Source organism: Protopterus annectens, chromosome 8.part0, assembly GCF_019279795.1.
Source record: "Protopterus annectens isolate FY-2018-M chromosome 8.part0, PAN1.0, whole genome shotgun sequence".
NCBI lineage: Eukaryota > Metazoa > Chordata > Ceratodontiformes > Protopteridae > Protopterus > Protopterus annectens.
The window spans coordinates 1,208,373,750-1,208,392,103 of record NC_056741.1 but is presented as its reverse complement, the minus strand read 5'-3'; the positions used below and the strand labels follow the sequence as shown (position 1 = coordinate 1,208,392,103).

General features: G+C 39.8%; 1 protein-coding gene across 1 annotated transcript in view; it reads right to left on the bottom strand.

Moving 5' to 3' along the window:
* Positions 1–17,764, bottom strand: part of LOC122808438 (guanylate-binding protein 3-like) — a 296,520-nt gene extending 278,756 nt beyond the window's left edge. Inside the window, exon 1 of the mRNA XM_044079400.1 lies at positions 17,561–17,764. The gene's annotated coding sequence lies outside the window, so the exon portion shown is untranslated. The remainder of the gene's footprint in view (positions 1–17,560) is intronic.
* Between the last annotated feature and the right edge of the window lie 590 nt (positions 17,765–18,354).

Sequence of the window (18,354 nt, the reverse complement as noted above, 5' to 3'; positions counted from 1 at the left end):
TCGGTGGATGCCTTGTATGCCACACACAGGTCACCTTTTAGCAGTCTGTAGGATACAGAGTATAGTGACAGGGCCTGAGACAGTCTTTACATGACATGTTTAGGCCTTGAATCCTTTTATTAAGGTATCTCTGGAGTCATTCCAGTTATTGCATGTCTGCACAGATACAAGCCAAAGAAGACATTATGTTCAATGACTGGCATAATGGTGGCAGAGTAAAGAAGGGCAGTGACATCCCTAGATCTAGACGCAATCCCTTTGTTTATAAGCTGTGCAATATAGAAGGCCTTTCTTACAACAATAGACACTTGCAGCTCAAATGTTAGGACACATATGTTCCCAAATCCTGTACAACTGGGTCAACTCTTAGGGGAGTATTGTTAATGTGGTAGTTCCCTGGGGTAGATGACTTCACAAAGAGTACAATAATGCATTTCTGAAATTAAGTTTCAGTCCATGATTTTTGGCACCCCTTATTTATTTGAGACAAAGTTTCCTATAGGATCGTTAGTCATTTTAGTGTTCAATGACTGGTCCTAGCTTGCAGTCACCTGCAAACTTGGTCAGCCAGAGCTCGTTGGTATTGGCTTTTACTTCAGAAAAAGTAGATGCCAAATGGGAGAGGCCCCAGCAAAGAACAGTGGGGACTCCCACTGGTGACTGGTCTTTTTCTGGAAGTAACTTCCCCTATTTTGATTATCTGCATCCTGTCAACCAGATGGCAATCCAGCAGGTGATACATGGGTTTACTACCAGTTTATTTAGGTTTTGTATTATGCCTGAATGGGTGAATTTTGTCAAAAGCTTTGGCCAGGTTGAGGTTATGTGTTAAGAGAAAAAGTTTTAAAACATACTGTTATTTGTCTTTTTCCTCTTCTTGCAAAGTGAACGTTATTTGTTGGGATATGCCTATCAAAGATGGGCCTCATCTGTGAACAAAATGCAGCATTGCTTATGAACCTGAATAATAACTGTTTTCTGCATTTCAGAATAAAGAGACTTGGTTATAGCTCAGTGAAGCCTGGGATAAGGACGCACGGCCGAGTAAGACTTAATTTACTGAAGCAGGCTGTGTGTCCTGGAAAATTTGAGCTACCATTGTTGAACTGAACATTCTGTACTTCTTGAACATTCTGTACTAACTGTTGGTTTGAGGTAATTTGTGATAAACATGTTTATCCTATATGTTTTTCATAGCCATCTGTCAACGGTCAGAAATGTAACAAAAAGTTGTTTTGCTTGCAGTATAAAAGTTGATGTCAGTAAATAAGTTGACCAGAGGAGATCATCTTGGCCAACATGCTGTGTAATCTGGTTAGCTGCTAATAAAGAAGTTTATCATCACCTGAGACAGATGTGACTCGTTTTAATTTTTCTTCTGACATTTTGGTCCTTCGGACCGGAAACCTCTACGAAGATATGGATCAGACCGACAGAGACCGAAAAACCTGTGCAGGTGAGGGTTTCTCATCTTAAGATTCCCTCGACTGAAAGCCCTCTGACTGATTTGTCGTTGAAAGGAGGCTGGCCGCTCTCTGATCCCTATCTGAGGGATGGTTTCTGAACGAAAAGGGGAAACGGAGTCTCATCTGGTTCAGGTAGGATGAAAAATAAATTTTCTTTTAATTTAATTTAACCTTGTCGACAAGGGTTTTATTTTTAGTTAAGGGTGGATAGGATTACTTGTTAAGATTCTTTTGTTAGGATCACCCATTAAGATAGCCCCATTACTTTGATACAGTCCAAAAATAAGAAATCTAGGGGAAACATGGGTTCGAGTTGCTGCAAGTGTGAGAGTGATGTCTGTTTAAATGTTGATTCTAAGCATATGAAAGGTTTAAACAAAAATAATGTTAAATTTTTGAAAAAGTGAAAGTTGAAATATGATTTTGATGGTACCCTGAATAAGAATGCCTGTGCAAAATTGGTTAGAGATTTGAAAAGAGATGCGGGAACTAGAACTAAAAAGCAAAGACAATTGGGGTTTCCCCAAGCACAAAGATGGTTAGAAGAGGCAAATAAATGAGCTATAAAAGAAAAACAGTGCCAGGAAAAAGAAAAAAATAAATCAAAAGGGATCACTGGTGCCAAGTGGAAAAGTAGCTTTATTTTTAGACGAGGAGGATGAGCATACAGTTTGTGCGGTACAAAGGCAGGCAACTGCCCCACCGTATGGGGAAATTGCTGCTGCCGTACCGTCGGAACCTCCTCAATATCAGTCTGAAGATGTGGGATCTGTACAGCAGGGTGGGTTATTGGCTGCTCAAGGAAGCGTTGTGACCCCTCCAATTTACCCACAAATTCCTGTAGTACCCAAGGTTGCTTTGCAACAGGTAGACCAACCTATGCAGTTAAGGTCAGGACCTGCAGGGCAAGGATGTTGGGCCATTAAACTTTCTGACTACTCAGAAGCTCTTCAATACAAGTTGCAAACCCACAAGCAGGGGATGTTGGACAAGAGCCAACTATTTTAGTTTATCGTCCCTGGGCTAGAGAGGATATAAAACGAGCTACAGATGGTATTCCTCATCCCAAGGTTAATTTTCAAGAGTTTTCTGAGGACACAGTTGGTATGCGTTTAAGTTATCATCTAAATGGTTTAGAAGTAGAACAAGTAGTGCAACAAATCCTGGGTCCAGATTGGCACTTAGTTTGTGGTACTTGGACATGTAAGGCAGATGACGGCACTACATTAAAGCATAATTCTGGGGTGTTAGACACGCGAGTCACTGATCTGTTAAAGAGAATTTCTGATAAGTGACGTCCAAGAGCAGATTGGACAGTAATAAATCAGTGCATCCAAAATGATGATGAATCTGTAGATCACTATATTGTAAGATTGACAGAAGTGTTCAATAACCATTGTGGAATGATGATTCTGCAGATCAGACCAATGATAGTCCGTATGAACAACATTGAAAAATGCTTTTCTTAAGGGTTGTAGGGCTCCGATAAGTAGTTTTATAACTAAGCATATGGCAGATCATAGAACATGTAGACTGCAACCTTTGTTTGAATGTGCACGGCATGCTGAGCGACATTTCAATTTAAAAAAGAAAAAGAAAGTACAAGTGTTAGCAGTGGGGGATGATGGTGGTATATTCTTGGTACAGGACCAAAGGAGGCAAGGGCGCCGTGGTGGCGTACAAAAACGTGGGGGCCCGAAATGGGACACGTTAAATAAACCGGGTGGACATTCAGAGGAATATGAGGGGAGGTTAAAACGTGGAGAATGTTTTAAGTGCGGTAGACATGGGCACTTCGCTGCCGACTGTGAAGAGTGGTAACATCCCCCACAGCTTACAAACAAGGGCTCCGCATGACTATATGATAGTAAAGGAAGGCGCCAAATTCATTATTGTGATTATTGTAGAGAAGAAGAAAGTGAGAATGATTGTGATGATGAGGCAGACACTCTCTGTGATGAATGTCAGAACACTCAGAAGGAAGGGCGGGATTGTGACTGTGAAGTCATAAACCTGGCAAATTTGGGTATTGCTATGCATCTAGATCAAAAACCCATGATAGAGTTTTTGGTTGAGGGACAGCAAGTGGAGTTTTTATGTGATTCAGGTGCATCGCTTACATGTTTGGGTCCAGCAGTTCTGCCCCCGAACTGCGAGACGGACGAGTTTGTCCTTGTAAAAGCAGCAAACGGGAAAATTTATAAGGAACCACTGTCTCATCCTCTATTGTTCACAGATCCGCAAACAAACCAAACTGTTAAGTGTAGGGTAATTATATCGAAAATTTGTCCAGTTAATTTGCTGGGAAGGGATTTGATGCATTCGTTTGGAATAGCGGCAATTCACACGCCTAAAGGCATTGAGGCGAAAAGGTTAGCGGATGGCTTGGTGGTACAGGGAGTACAAGACCTGTTTTACTGGTATAGCCAGGACTTGATTTCAAATGGGCCAGGGAGGGTTGATACAGATTTGATCAACCTAGCTTTAAGTAAATCTAGGAGCGGGTCACCGCAGGTTGCGGCGCACTTACATTGTACAATGTTCTACAGAAAGGCCCCTGGTCCGGATAAAGAATTTGAAAAAGAATTCTTTAAGCACAAACGTGCAAGGATAATTTTGAATGATATGTTTTGGGATACGCAAGGTAATACAGTACTGACCTGTACTTTGACTAAGGAAATGAGTTTTTTATATCGCTTCGGTTATAGCCCATATATTTCAATTACTAAAGCGGTGGGGACACATTGGGTAGATTTGGAGAAAAAGGTAACGAATTGGGACACAATGTCCGAAAGTCAATTGAAAGATCAACAGATCCAGGTACAAAGATTAAATTGGGTGACTTGGGCACAACCAAGCGTGCACCTCAGGGATGACAAAACAGAAATGGCATGACAAATCCTTCTAACTCAAGAGGAAGATAGTGCGTTAAGTGCCTTGCCTGTAGATTTATGGTCAAAAGGTAAAGGGGGATGTAGGACTGATGAAAACAGCAGGTGAAGTTTGTATAACTCCAAAGTCAGGTTTTAGACCTCGTAAGCACCAATACCCACTAAGTAAACAAGCGGGGGAAGGAATTAAGCCAGTCATTGAGCAGCTAAAACAGGTAGAAATTCTTGTTGAATGCCCAGATTCGCCCTGCAATACTCCGTTGTTTCCTGTAAAGAAACCGGATGGGTCATGGAGGTTGGTTCAGGATTTACAAGCAGTTAATTCAGCTGTGATCCCAAGAGCACCGGTGGTCCCTGACCCCTATACATTACTTAATGATTTACTACCTCAGCACAGATATTTTTCTGTCATAGATATAAGCAATGCTTTTTTCTCCATACCACTACATAAGGAGAGTAGATTTTGGTTTGCATTCACTTATCAAGGTAAAAGATACACCTACACCTGATTGCCACAGGGTTATTGTGAGAGTCCGACAATATTCGCACAAGAAATGGCTGCGAATTTAGCTCAGTTTGTTCCCCCAGAGGGAAGCCAGGTTCTGTTGTATGTAGATGATATTTTGTTGGCCTCACCCACGCAGGAAGGTTGTAAAAGGGATACCCTTGCCCTTCTTAGTTTTTTAGCTGAGCAAGGACATAAGGTAAATAAAGAAAAGTTACAATTGTGGAAAGCACAAGTAAAGTACTTGGGTTATTTAATTTCGCAGGCAGGTAGACAATTGGAGAACACAAGAAAACAAGCAATTCTTGAGGCACCTATGCCCACAACTAAGCGGGAGAGGATGTCCTTTTTAGGTGCGACTAATTTTTGTAGAAGTTGGATCCCTAACTATGCTGAGGAAGTAGGGCCATTGACCGCACTAATTTATGACACTCCCATGGCAGCTAAAAATGATATACAGTGGACAAATACGGCAATACAGGCATTTATTAGAATTAAGCAATTGATAGCAGGATCCTGTTTTGGGTTTTCCAAACTATTCTAAGCCGTTTATACAAATGGTAGATTGTAAGGGAGTATATATGACTTCGGTTCTGGTACAAGTACATGGGGATAAACAGAGACCGATAGCTTTCTACTCCTCCAGATTAGATCCTGTTGCAAGGGCATTGCCACATTGTGTTCAAGCTGTAGTGGCAGCCGCCATGGCAGTACAAGCCTCAGCATCATTAGTTTTGTTTCACCCATTACAATTGCGGGTTCCACATTCAGTAGCTACTATACTTTTGCAAGATAAGATAACCTTTTTATCTCCTAGTCGACATTTGTCATGTATGACAGTGCTGCTGACACAGCCTCATATGACCATAGAAAGATGTACTACTCTTAATCCGGCTACACTTTTGCCGACTCCAGAAGAAGGTACTCCACACGTTTGTTTAGACAGCATTCATGAAAAAGTGCTTCCCCGACCAGATTTAACAGATATTCCGTTGGTAGATTCTGATCTCATTTTGTTTGTAGATGGATCAGCAAAGAAGGACACTGTAGGAAAAACACTAGTAGGGTATGCTGTCACCACAGAAACTGAAGTTTTGGAGGCAAAAGGATTGTCAAACATTTAATTTTGCACAAGCAGCTGAGTTGGTGGCTTTGACTCGAGCTTGTACCTTAGGGGAGGGTAAGAAAGTGACACTTTTAGTCAATATGCTTTCTCCACTGTACATGTTTTCGCTCAACAATGGAAGAATAGGGGAATGGTTACTGCGACAGGCAAACCAATAAATCACAGAGATTTAATTTTACAGTTGTTAGATGCAGTGCAACTACTACTTCAGATAGCGATATGTAAATGTTCCGCACATACCAAAAGAAAAGATCCTGTCTCCAGGGGAAATGCCCTTGCTGATATGGCTGCAAAAAAGGCAGCTCAAGAAAATGATTTGCTTTTACATGATAATGATTTAGAGCCCGGACACCTCTTAGACTGAGAGACACTAAAAGTAATGCAAACATTGACGACACAGAAGGAAAAATGTCGGGTAAAATATGGTATCACTCAACAGGATGGGTTGTATAGGGCATCAGATGGCAAAATGGTATTACCCTCAAACCTTTTTAGGTATGCGGCATTGATTAGCCATGGACCTGCCCATGTAGGAGTACAGACGAGGATTCAAATAGTGTCTAAGGTGTTTTGGTGTAAAGGGTTTTCAACTTATGCAAAGCAATTCTGTTTATCTTGTTTATTATGTGCAAAGTATCATGCTCAGGGGGGAGTTAAGAAGTCTCAGCAGGCATTCCCTACCACACACTCTAAATGGACTTTATTGAATTGACACCCTCAGAGGGAAAAAGGTTCTGTTTAGTCATTATTGATGCTTTTTCTAAATGGGTAGAAGCTTTTCCAGTAAAGCACCCAAATGCACAAACAGTAGCAAAGCTTTTGACTACAGAAATAATTCCCCGATTTGGTTTACCAAGACGCATTTACAGTGATAATGGGTCTCATTTTGTTAGCCAGATTGTTCAGAAGTTGGGGCAAGTGTTTCAAATTGATCTTAAATATCATTGTGCTTACCATCCCCAATCAGCTGGACAGGTGGAAAGACACAACGGTGTCTTGAAGAGTAAGCTCTGCAAACTGACGGCAGAAACACATAGATCATGGACTGCATGCCTTCAATTGGCACTCCTGTATATGCAAATCTCACCTTCCTACAAAGGACTTACACCATTTGAACTTCTGTTTGGGAGACCATATTACGTCCCGCAGTGGCAAGGATTGTTGCCAGCGGAACGTGAGGGGGGGTGAGGATCTAGCGGATTATATGAAGAAGCTGCTAAATGTCAAATATCTTGTAACCAATGACTCCTTTGCAGATTCCAGAAATGAAACCTTGTTAAGCGTGGCACCCGGGGACTGGGTGTGGATCTGAATTGTGAAGAGAAAGAAATGGTCATCCCCCAGGTGGGAAGGCCCATACCAAGTACTAATCTCGACACCTACGGCTGTAAAGATCGCTGAGAGGACTTTGTGGATTCATATCACCCACTGTAAAAAAAACTCAAGGCTCTTCCTTCTGCCATTGACATTGGTCAAACTCCACCGGACCTCTTAGCGCAAAGTCTGGCTACAAAGGGGGATTAGCCCAATAGGGGTTAGTTCATCTCAAACCCAGTGAAGAAACCAACGGTGCGAGGTAGTCCTTAGGGAGTATGGCCATGTTCAACTGGTACTTGAACTGTCACACGATGATGATTTTTGGTGGCGAAAGTAAATATGTCCAAACGAGAAGGAACAGTTGCAAGAGAAAAAGGAATGGTGGTGCTGCAAGCGCAAACAGGTGTTACTACTGTGTTTAAGGTGAAACTTTGTGAAGGAATTTTGGACTGTTCTAAATGGAACAATAATAATTTCTTGACTCGTGCAAAATACTTGTGCAATAGAGACTGTACGTCCTGGTCAAATGTTTGGTGGTCAACAGATGTGAATGGATGGGAAACAAGTGGTGCAGTGATACCAGAGAAAGATAAAAGCAGGCAACAAATAATAAAAATTGCGCATTTCCAAGGTACCGAAGTAATTACTATAACCATTGTGTCACCACAAGAAAGTGATTCAGGAATTTATGGAATCGGAGTGTCTCTTCCAACTAGAACTGATCCTTTGGGGACCCTCCAACTTAAAGTACAAAGCCTTAAGAATGCGACAAGTAAAGAAGATTTTGCCTTCACAGAAGAACAATTGTTACTCGAGACGGGATTCGTACACCATAATAAATGGTTATCTTGGGTTAGATATAGTACCCGAGAAGCACATCGTGATTTCTTGTGCTGAAGGTAAACGGCAACTAGCGACAGCCCCATTGATGCAAGATGAAGGTAGCCTAACGTGTCTGCTGAAATTATTCTTCAACAAGACTGAAGATGAATGCAAAAATTAAATTCAGCGTTTTCCAGTTATAAGCAAAGTTGAGAAACCGCCTGCAGCGATTTCTTATCCAGGTTCATACATGTGCATTTCCAGAGATGGCACAGGGAAAAATTATGGCAATATGGGACAGAACTATTGCAATGTTACTGTGAATGGCAATGAAAATCCATTTCTGGAGAACCAAACTCATAGTTTAGCAGACGTATGGTGGTTATGTGGAGACAACAAACTCAGATCAAGGCTTACGATTCCCTGGAAGGGAACATGTGCACTTGTAAAGTTAATTCTGCCATTCTACATTTTCCAAGTTCCAGCAAGCAGTTTCGTAAGAGAACCTGAAATAAAGCCGAAGTGGCTGAGTAGGAGAAAAAGAGAGGCACCGAAGCAATCCTTCAATAACGGTGTCTACATAGACAGCAGTGGCGTAACCAAGAGGGGTACCTGATGTATACAAAGCAATGAACCAAATAGCAGCTGGTTTTACATCCATCTTTGTCTGGATTCAACCTAATAAGAATGTGGACTAGATCAACTACATTTACTACAACCAGCAGGGTTTTGTGAACTATACCAAAGATGCATTGAAAGGAATTGCTTAACAACTGGAGGCCACTTCGCAGGTGGCATGGCAGAATCGAATTGCGTTGGATATGCTCCTAGGCCAAAGAAGGAGGAGTTTGCAAGATGTTTGGGACTTTCTGTTGAACATATATTCCAAACAACACTGCGCCTGATGGAAGTATCACTCGAGCTTTGAAAGGTTTGGAAATGTTATCCGAAGAATTGGCAGAGAACTCTGGGGTAAATAATCCCTTTACAGACTTAAGTCATCTCATCAGCAGTTTCCTGCTGTCCGTTGGGAGTCGCTGTGGCTATCGTGGTGGTATGTGGTTGCTGTTGTATACCCTGTATCAGAGGTCTTCTACAAAGACTGGTTGATACTGCTGTTACAAAGACGATGTACCAGCAATTGCAACAGACTGGTGAAAGTGAATACATTGAAGTATGACTTTTGCAAATGTTTTCGAAGTTTAAAAGTTTGTCTTGCCAATGAAGTAATGTATGCAAAGAAAAACTTAGTTTTTACCATATATTGCTGAAATAAAAAGACAAAAGTGTTTTCAGGGGGGAAATGTTAAGAGAAAAAGTTTTAAAACATACTGTTATTTGTCTTTTTCCTCTTCTTGCAAAGTGAACATGTTATTTGTTGGGATATGCCTATCAAAGAAGGGCCTCATCTGTGAACAAAATGCAGCATTGCTTATGAACCTGAATAATAACTGTTTTCATGTTATTTGTTGGGATATGCCTATCAAAGATGGGCCTCATCTGTGAACAAAATGCAGCATTGCTTATGAACCTGAATAATAACTGTTTTCTGCATTTCAGAATAAAGAGACTTGGTTATAGCTCAGTGAAGCCTGGGATAAGGACGCACGGCCGAGTAAGAGTTAATTTACTGAAGCAGGCTGCGTGTCCTGGAAAATCTGAGCTACCATTGTTGAACTGAACATTCTGTACTTCTTGAACATTCTGTACTAACTGTTGGTTTGAGGTAATTTGTGATAAACATGTTTATCCTACATGTTTTTCATAGCCAACTGTCAACGGTCAGAAATGTAACAAAAAGTTGTTTTGCTTGCAGTATAAAAGTTGATGCCAGTAAATAAGTTGACCAGAGGAGATCATCTTGACCAACATGCTGTGTAATCTGGTTAGCTGCTAATAAAGAAGTTTTTCATCACCTGAGACAGATGCGACTCGTTTGAATTTTTCTTCTGACAGTATGCAGTGTGTACCATTTTGCCTTCGTTTATTGCCTTTGTTTATTGCTTTGATCAACAAAAGTATCCACGACAGGGTTCCAGTATCAACACCAGGGTTGCCATCCCTGGCCTCTGCCCAGGAAATGTAGGCAGGTAAAATACTGCTACCTTGTCTACTCAAGTGCTCGACTCACTAGCAAAACCAGGTCACCTAGATCTTAGCCTATCTTACTAAGCAAAACATATTCTAATTAAAATATGATCATATAATTAAGTAGCCACAAATGCAATACACCTCTTGCTCATTTGCTTTATAATAATCTGGTAGCAAAACAGAACAATAACATGTGCTTAATGTTTAAATAAATACAAAGTTTAGTAGTTTATCATTTACAAATCAAGAACTCCAGCAGGAGGGCAGAGCTGTGCAGCAGTTACACTTATTTATCCATTACAGGATTAGTATCCATCCAAGATAAGTTCACTACTACCCTTCCATCCATCCTCATAGGATATAAGCATTAAACTGCATTAGCTACTTATAATGTGGCTAATAATTCCAGATCTACACAACATGCATTGCTCTCATCCAAACTCAGTCCCCTATACATGTTACAAACAAAAAGAGCTCCTTGGTTTTGAATCTTGCACAAGTGCAAGAAAAGACAAAAAAATGGGGAAAAAAAAAAAAACACGTGTATAACTGAAACAAAACAAACATGAATAAATGATACTATCCAAACCTTATTCACACGTCTTCTGTCGGTAATTCCATGTATTGTCTGTTAGCTGGGGCTTCCTCGTTTTTTTTCATCCTATGATACTGCAAGTATAGGGGTCTTCAGAAATGCACAAAATAATTCAAATGCCTCGGGGCCAATAATGACTTAGTTTCTACTTGAAGTGGTTCTTCCTGTTATTCCTAGTATCCGTATTACTTTCATTACGAAATTTCTAAACTGTTCACCTAATTTAGGATAATGGGGCTACCAGGTCGGAAGGGCTGGAAGGGGGGTTTCAGCAGAAGATGGGGGAGATTGAGGAGACAGAGTAGGATTAAGTAATGAGTCTATTCCATCTGGTAAATTTCATCAAAGAGGTTATAGAGACAGTAGATGGTGGCCATGCAGTACATATATCTTGATCTAGCTAAAGCCTTTGGCACCATTCATTATACTGACATCATACAAAAGCTAAATGCTTTACAAATTCACCCATATGTGGTAAGATGGCCAGCAAACTGCTTAAAAGACAGAACCCACAGTGTGAGTTGCAGGTGGCTCATGAAAGTGATCAGTACTGTCCCTCAGGGCTTAGTGCTGGGACCTCTCCTTTTTGGTATTTACTTCTCACACCTCGAAGCAGAGTATGAAGGCCTCTGTCTAATAAGGTTTACAGATGACTGTAAACTGGAGGCTGTTGTTAAGTCATTCTATGACATCCAAGCCCTCAAGAATGAACTATCCCTAGTAAACACTTGTACTAAAAATAGAGTCAAACTAAATGCTAAAATGTGTAGTATCATCATTTTTAGTAAACAAGCCCTCCCTCATCATACTGTCTAGGCAACGCAGCTCTACAAAATGAGACTACAATTAGGGACCTAGGTAATGAGGGTGATTGCTCCTCTTTTGACCATTGTGTAAAAATGGTTCTCAGAAAATCCTTTTATTTAGCCCGCTAATGCCCAGGAAATATCATCAAGGTCTCAAGAGGTACTCAATCCCTTATACTCAGAATTGACCAGGAAAATTATCAAGTACAGCTCCCCCTTTGGGGTGTATCTCACTAAAAATATTAAACAATTAGAAAGACCCCAAATGTTCCTAGCCAAAAAGATCAAAGCCTAAAGTCCCTGAATTACCAAGGGAGGCTGGAAACTCTATCCCTTCATTCAGTGTCTTAATACGTTTTTGAGGTGATATTTCTGTCTTTCTTATTGTACCATTACAGACCCAATTAACCTGGAACTCCTGCTTGTTTGCAACTTGAATATCTTCACCAATACTAGAACCAGGGACCTAACTCCTCACCAACAAATAAATACAACATGGAGAGAGATTTATAACCCAGTGTCTCCCAAACCTAAACTATCCCTGCTTGTTAAGCAGTGCTACTCACTCTTTTCCTTTAACCATAAATTAGACGACTGGATGAGTATGCAAAACTTTACAACTCACAGCGATGGCCTTCCTGGAGAAAGAAGGTGGTTTTTACAAGAGGGTGGTAGCAAGGCAAGAATGGTCACGAGAGGCAGCTACCTTGGAATATCTATGAATCTGCAGTCTATGACTAGATTGGAGGGTGGGTTGAAAAAAGTAACCAAGATTGAAATTAAGTATAGGGATTCAGGAAATAGGGCAATAGAAAGGGGATGCCAAGACTTTAGACAAGATGGATGAAGAAGAGTAGGAATGGTGAAAGTTAGGATATACATAGCATGTTTCAAGTTCTCATATAATGGCATTGCACAGGTGGTATGTCAAGTCATAAAAAATTCTTAAAAATCATATAACGGAGTCAAGTGATTGCTGGAGATGTGAAGAAGGGGCAGTTCAAATGTGTATATGGTGAGAGTATAGAAACGTTTAAGGGTTGCAAATTAATCTTCTACGGCCATGTCAGGAGGTGTATGGGTGGAGGCTGCAATGGGGAAGGGATAAGGATTTGTCTGGGCTGGAATGTGTGTATGGAGATCAGAAATGCAAGGCCCTCAAGCACATGATTTTTGATTATGGTAGGATGGGTGAAAACAAGAGATTGCCAGGCAGTGGAAGGCAATTGAAGAAACAGATACACATCAGAAGGCAGACTGTCAAGCCATAAAAAACAAAACTGATGCTTGCAGCTCATCAAATCTACTTCTCATTGCTAAACTAAAAAAGCTCTTCACAATATGGGACACATGCAGCAAAATCACTGAAAGTAAACAAGCACATATTTATATTTATTAATAAACTTGCATACACATTCCTACATGCCCCAGGCTTTACACCACTTTTACAGTCAAACTTTATGTTTAAAGTGAAAGCAAATGTATTACCCATTATTTTCCAAAAGACCAGCAAATTTACTGCAGCACCAATGGCTTCTCTCTTATTTGGGATAATTAAACATTCTCAGTTATTCTGGCAACATCAGTATGGCAGTATTTAACCAGTGTTTAAATAAACATAAAATAAGTGTTTAAAATATATGAGCTTTGGAAAATACTCCATAAATAAACACTTAAAAATTAAATCACACTTAAAAATGCAATGCAATTTTCCGAACTAGTGTTGACAGTCATTAAAAAAATCTAAATTACATCCAGTAAAATATATTCAATAGTAAGCAGATACTTTTAAAATAGACATTAATTAAGATTTGAAAATTATATTATGTAATGCCAGCAGTATTTTATATACAGTAGGAAGCAAGCCTTTAGAAAACAATAGCAAAATACAGTACTGAAACTGAAATGCAGGTTATCACTTGCATCTTTAAAATTATTAAAAAGATCATGCCGTTAAGTGTATATTTTATGGACTTAATATTAACTTTAAAATCACAATTGCTACACTGGTTTAAGCAGTAGTAATACTTTACTGAATGTTGCTGATTTTATGCTCTTTTTAACAATTTTAAAGTTGCAAGATATACTTCCGATTCAGTTTCAGTACTGAATGTTGCTGTTATTTCTTTAATAGTTTATATTCACTACTGCGAATTCCTGCTTTGCCTGGTCAAATCGAGAGTCACCAGTGCTGCATGTTGTCAGTTTTTCACAAAATAGTTTTATTTTTTTCAATGTTCCATTTCACTCTCTCCTCCCATACACATAAAAAGGATGCACACGATCAAAATGAAACATGCCTTTCAACCTTTACAAATCAAGACATGCTTTAATATGAGCACATTTCATTTACTTTAAGAATAACATGCAATTAGGTACTAGAGTCCAGGAGTTCAGGTAATGAGAGTCCATAGAATTAGTGACATAAAATTATTTTAAGTAAAATTATGGTACAAGTAAAATTACTTGTCGAAAATTGACAATATTCAGCCCTGGAGATCAGGAAAAGCAGGCATTCACAGAATGCATGTCAGTGGTCATTTGCATATATGTAAATCAAATCCAGTGTATGCATGATGTCATCAGCAAATGTGCAGGTCTGTCAATCATGCAACATTTGCATATGACACCACACCTGTTTCATGCATCAATTAAGCTAAACACACCCACAGTGGCATAGTTCTGTGGGGGAAGGGATACAAGGATTCACAAAAAAGTTAATGTTGTAAACTCATAGGTACATACTAGGCGAATGACTACTACAGCCCTTAGCTCAAGGAGTTAGCCCTTGTGCTCAGGGAGTTGATATAATAATTAAGGTGTTTACCTCACAGTCAAGAGGTATATGGTTTGATTCTTATTAAGGGGAAACTGGCTAGACTTAAAATAGTTCACAAGGACAGCTAGCCTACTACCCACGTATGTCCAAAAAGTCTAGTTGTGCATGACCCACAAATTTGATTTTTATAGGGTGTGAGTTACTGACTGCCCCTATCCATCAGAGACATAGGTGCCAGCCTAGAGGTGAATTTCATATACATCAATTGGTCCAAGTTAGGATAAGGAGGAACTCTGCTTCATTTGGATGGAGACCCTGTTCCAGAGAACAGGAATTCTCTCTGAAATGTATCTGTCTCTCCAACATGTAAATGTTAGGTCTTTTAACCTAGTAGTTCTGATGCTGTTTGTTTTGTGGGTGTGCAAAAGGTTCATAAAGTCCAGAGATACCTTGTATGCCAGGCAAAGAACACGTCTCAGAAATCTGTATGATACTGAGTAGTGTAACAGGGCTTTGAGGCAATCGGTGTAGGGCATGGTTTACTCCCTGTATTCTTTGTAAGGAAACTCTGTGGATGTTCCAGTTGCTGCATGTGTCTGGTCAGGTACATTCCAAAGGGGACATTATACTCTATGATGGATCTGAGGGCTTAGCACAGAGATAAAATGACATCTCTGGACCTTGATGTCATGCCCTTACTTATAAGTTGAACAACACAGAAGTATTTTCTTACTACCTTGGACACATGCTGTTCAAAGGCTAGGTTACTATTTAAATAAGTTCCAAGATCGCGGACTGATGAATCAAATTTTAGGGGTAGTTAATTGGTGATGTAGTTACCTGGGGTGGCCAACTTCCCAAAAGGTGCTCTAATGCAGTTCTTGGTATTGAGTCTTAAGCCATGGCTTTGACACCAATCGTTTCTGTGTTAGACCTTCCTGAAGTGTGTTCTCATCTTGGGGGGGGGGGGGTACAATGACAGCTCCCAGTTTGTAATCTTCTGCGAACTTGGTTAGCTAGAGACCTCTGACATTGGCTTTGACATCCAAGAAGTAGATGCCAGCAAGGAGCGAGCATAGCAGAGCCCTGGGGGACTCCACTGGTGACTGGCCTCTTTGTGGAGGTAGCCTCAACAATTCTAACTTCCTGGGTCTTATCAGTAAGGCAGCTAACTATCCAGCATGTTACAAAGGGGTTTATACCTGGTTCTGGAAGTCTTGACAATGCCTAATTGAAGGGGAGTATTGTATAAAATGATTTAGCCAGATCAAAGTAAGCAATAAGCACTGCTCTCTCCTCATCCATTGCTTTAGTGACTTTTTCAAAGAGGTCCACCAGATTCAGTAAGCACGACCTTCTTTTGACATAGCCAACGCTCACAATGTCTGAAGGTCTCCTCGCACTTGAGTTCCATGACAAATCTTTCCATGGCTTTGAAATAAGACTAGTCAATGGGTCTGTAGCTTCCAGGATCTGTTGAAGATTCTCCCTTATGGAGGGGGATGACTGTCACTCCTGAATTCATGTGACACAAAGTCTGTTTTAAGATTATAGTTAAATAATGACTCTACGGAGCCTGATCATTTGTGGATGGTTGAGGGTGAGAGGAAATTAAAGCAGGAACTGGATTTGTCTGCTAATAGGTTCATTATACTGCCAGGCTCAGTCAATGTGGCACCATTAACCACCAGTTTAGCACACCTCTGTGTGCTGCCCTTGAGGTTTCTGACATAGCCGACGAAGGCCTTATCTTCATAAGATATTTTATTTTATTATCATAGCTTTCACTTGGGAGGCTATCTTAATCTGGACTTACTTCTGGTACGCACTGCAGCCTCGACAGAGCCATTGACATGGTTGTACAGTGCAAAGTTTCTGAGAGCAATTCAGCATAGGATAATGTGTTCTCAGGGTTTGGAGGGGCAATGAATTTTGACAAACCATCAATTTGCTTTAGAATAGTTTGTCACTGGTTTCAAAGGGATGACCGAGTTGATTATGACTGCAAATGAGTAAGTGAATTAAGAGTTCTATTTTGTACCGTGACTGTTTCACTTAGTTACACAGTTTCATTTTCATCCGATTCCCACAATATCCAATTTTGAAAGTATACGGAGGCCACAACCGCCCATCATAAGTGAAATAAATCCAAGCACAAAATTTAACTGTAAAAGTAAGACTAGTGAGTGGAAATAAAGGTAGCTGTGTTTTGCAAAAATACAGAGCGCTCATGTGTGTGTAAACATAGAATTATATATTTTTAAATGTAAAAGATACTTATTTAGTATAACTTCTCTATACTTCGGTTTTGCTCTTTGGGTTAAATTTACAGCTCCTTTTCCATGTTGTCAGCTCGGTGTTGTATTTTTTTTTAACTTTTTTCTTTCGCAGTTGGTGAAGGATTTCCTAAAACAACATTGTGTTGTTAGATTTTTGGACTGCAGAATTAGTTCAACTTGCATACTTAAATGTCTTATTAACACTGCTTTTATAAGTTGGGTTACCACCTGTCCCTCTTTGGCCAGTTGTGTCCTGCAAAAAAAACTAAAAATAGCAAATGTTCTGAGATTTTAAGACAATATATATTTCTTAAGTTTTCTGTAATAGTTGAATAAAAACCGTTATTTTGCATCTGAAACACATAATTATTATTTGAAATAGCATAAGCAACTCAAACGCTATAAAATAAGCTTTTATTTTGGCAAAAAAGCGAGGTTCTGACCTTCGCACTGGCAACGGTATGTTTTGTCCTGCATGATCTCACATTTCTACAAAAAAATGTCCCACTTTGGGCATTTGAAAAGCTGGCAACCCCATGTGATAAGTTGTGCAGACGAAACTACGCCCATCCTGTAGGAAATCATCTGGTCTGGGTACTAGCTGTTTTTCTTCTTTCGGCTATACTAGTACTACTACTAAAAAACAGAACATAGGAATGATAACAGACAGCACTGTGTAGCACGCACTCGCGGCATTACGCGTAGACTCTACGTACCGGTAACACAGAAATGCGTGCATGTTTCTGAAGGGTGGAATAAAGCAAGTTGTACTACTTACCTACCAGTGAATTTGAGACTAAATGCACATAAAGGCATGCTGATACTCAACAAACTCAAAAAAAGATGTGTAAGGATATGAGCCGAACACTGTAGCAGACTTTACCTTATAAGGATAATTCAGGGAAGTAGTTGACTGGCTTTTCCTACTGATGCAAAATAAAGTTTGTTGCAGAAGACCGCATAACTGCCACCACTCCAAGTAAATGCCGACCCGACCGTGAGTTGAGATAAGGTGGGTTACTGCTGCCCAGCCCAAACCCTGGGTGTAACCTGCGTACTTTATTCAGAATGAAACTGAAAGTGTTTCCGCGAAATAAAACCTTTTCCCGGTAGCTCGCACGTGATAAAAGACAACTGTCTGTAGTGTTTATTTGTGTAAAGACTACATTCTGGCATCCGGGTATCAGTTTTGCAGTATTGTTTATTAGGTCGAAACACCTTGTTTTACTGTATTTTTTAAGATCTAAAAGTTATGCTGCGCTTCCTTAACTGTATTTTAATTAAAATGCCCGAGATTTCCTTCAAAATGTTGCTCTGCTCTTCAGAAAATGTATACAAGTCAGCGGTAGATATAGTTTTCAAACAAAACATTTTAAGAATAGTAATTTTTTGTTTTTAAAAATAATGCAAAACATACGTTTTAAACAATTATATCAAATATATAATATGGAACATTGGTTAAGAGTAAGTACAAGTTATATGACAATGGTTTAACAGAAATTTTAGCCCCTTTATAGAGAAATTTAAAGGTACGTTAGTAAAATACAAACAGGATTTGCAATACAAAGTGAGAGAAGAGTAGGCTAATAGTATATTTGTAGAGAAACTGACAGAAGTAAGGAAGTGAGTAAAGAAGGGAGAATAAAGAGATGTAAGGTATGAACAGGTATTTGTCCA